The following is a 2765-nucleotide window of genomic DNA, read 5'->3' as shown; positions in this document are numbered from 1 at the left end:
CCCCCTCGATGACCCAGTCCCTGTGACCATGCAAATGCCAGTCTACATCCAAATTGGCGGCTCCCATTCTTAAAGCTAGAGAAATTTTGGTGCTACTACCACAGTGCACCCATCGATTGTCGAGTCCACCCACTCTACATGCCCATGGAGACGTTGGGACTTGGGCCACCTTTCAAGTTCCCCAGTAGCAGGACCCCAATGTGTTGTACAATTTTCCTAAGTACAACTTTCCCAAATAAATGACAGCTCAGTGCCAGATCCTGCCATCATCAACCATGTCCATTTCAACCACCTTATCCTCTTACTCCTCCACGATCTTCCTGCCCATAGCCATCTCATCGATGACCGCATCCACAATGTGAACAACCATTGTCTTCAACCCCGACATCAGCCTGACTCAGTTCCCGGAACTCTGCCTCTACCTCCACGTCCGAAATCTCCACGGGCATCACCTCTGCACTTATGAGGATATGCATGCCACATATTTTTCAAAGTATCGCACGTACCTCACTCACCTCACATCAAGGCAACTGGACCACTATGCCATCCTCCTGCAATCAGTCCTCACCACCAACCTCCTCCAGCACAGCTGACCTAAGGATAGATCAGCAACAAGAAAGAGGGCATGTTAACATCCACAGAGTACAGCCACCAAATGCAAGGTAATCATTGAGTAAAGGTGACCAGACCAAATGACCTACTTCAATGGACAAGCTTAAGGGAGTTTGATACCCAAATACACCAAGGTCAGTGATTACAAGCAATGTGCACATAGAAGGAGTATAGCTCAAAATCAGGGATTTTGATCCCCAAATATCCAAAGTCCAAGGATTTTAGGCACAGGCTATATGTTCCAACTACCACCGCTAGGAACAAGGAGATGCACACTTCTGGCCCGCATCCATAGAAGCATAAGGAGTGCAAGTGCCTTGCACTTTTCAACTCCACATCCATGGAAATAGCCACGCCAACGAAAATAGCCATGAAAGGAATATAGCTCAAACTCAAGGAGTTTGTTCCCTAAATATCCCGAGACAGGGTTATCATTGAGTGTCTCGTAGAAGCTGAGCCTCGCCACTCTAGGTTTGAGCCTCATGCATCATGCATGACCATAAACAGGTTAAGGTGTGAGGGCGCTCAGGGAGTTTGAGCCCCAAATCACCTAAGCCTAGGAGTGGTGAGGCTAACACAAGCACTATTTGGGAGCCGATTAGGAACACCTCCTAATGCTAGGCTTGTCCCAAGCGCTCTAATATGGTTAACACAAGTGCTGTTTCTGCTAAGTAGGGAGAGATGGTAAGAATAGTAATATGCCTTGGCACCCTACGGGCCCAAGAGCCCTTGATTGTAAAGTGAGGGAAGTGCTAAAAAGGAAAAGGGTTGGCCCTCCCTTCAAAAGGTGACTTGTATAAAAGACCAAATGGTTGACTTTGGTCTTCATTGTTGTTTGCACCAAGTTGAATACAAGCTCTCTCTTCTCTTCCAAGAGAGTGTTTTGGGTGTTCTCTTGTTTCCTTCATAGTTCCTTTGTGGTTGTCACTCTATCACCCTTCACTCCCTTCTCCTTCTTTCCTTCCTCCTTCCTCCTTCTCCCTTCCTCTTCCTATCCACTCCCCTCTTCCTCTTCCCTCTTCCTTGTGTGAAACCACATTGCAACAATCCGGAGGCCACCGCTTGCATGACACTTGCGGACAACTCGTGCTATCCATTGCTCCCACAAAGAGTAGGCAGGAGTGGAGACTCTGTCGACATATCTTCAACAACCCCACGATAGGTGAGTCACTGTGGAGACCCGCTACACTTTGACAATTGATCAATTGAAGAGCTCTATTGGGCTTCATAGGAAAAGTCTTGAGGAGGCAGATGAACAATTGCTAATACATATAATTTAAAGTATGTTTTAGTTTTAATTCATAGTTAAAAATGACCTAATCAATATGTTTTGTTGGATTTCTTAGGCTACAATTGAGGTCAATATTTTGGAATGTAGAAGGGAGGCACAATGCAATGTTTTGGAAAAGATGCCTCCCTTGCCCACTACATGGGGCTTTTTCAAAGGCACACAATTGTGTGCATGCATGCAAAGTTTGCACCCCATCGAAAAGAGGAACTAACAAAGTATAGGGCACTATCAAAAATGACATCCTTTGCACCATTATACATGTAAATAAAGAAATTTTGGTGCATCAAGAAGTAGCACTTGGATGTTTTTGGAAAAAGGTCTCTAGAAGGATCTTGACACTTGCAAGAGTTGGTGTGGCAATTGACATTATGGATGCTCCAATACTTGCTCAAAGCTTTGCAAGTCTAATGATTTTACCTGCTCAAAGATAGGCTTTAGTTCAAGATAGGCTAGAAGAAGTAAAAAAGAGGGTAAGGATTAAATATACTTGTAGAGATACAGTTGTATACTGCAATGAACATTTAAGTACATGTGCATAACAAATGATTATGAGGTTGTAGTTGTATACTTTCATCAATATGAATATGAAACACTTCTTATATTAAATCTTCTTTGTCATTCTATTAATTCTCATATTTAAATGTGTAGATGTTAATGTGAGGGTTTGTAAAAGGCTCTCATTGACCAACTTGTGAGCACTGTTAATTGTTGTACTAAAGGAAAAGTTCAACAAACTTTTTTATTGTATAGTTGCAAGGGCTATTACAAAGGTCCATTAATGTAATGTTGTGCCCCCCAACAAAAAATTGATAGGAAAAATAGTGGGTGCATTGGCATGCCCAAGGGCCAGATGGGGTCTTGT

The sequence above is a fragment of the Dipteris shenzhenensis genome, chromosome 24, assembly GCF_047967505.1.
Source record: "Dipteris shenzhenensis isolate YYH24624 ecotype China chromosome 24, Dip_SZ_1.0, whole genome shotgun sequence".
NCBI lineage: Eukaryota > Viridiplantae > Streptophyta > Polypodiopsida > Gleicheniales > Dipteridaceae > Dipteris > Dipteris shenzhenensis.
The sequence above is the reverse complement of the archived record's forward strand: the minus strand, read 5'-3'. Positions refer to the sequence as shown.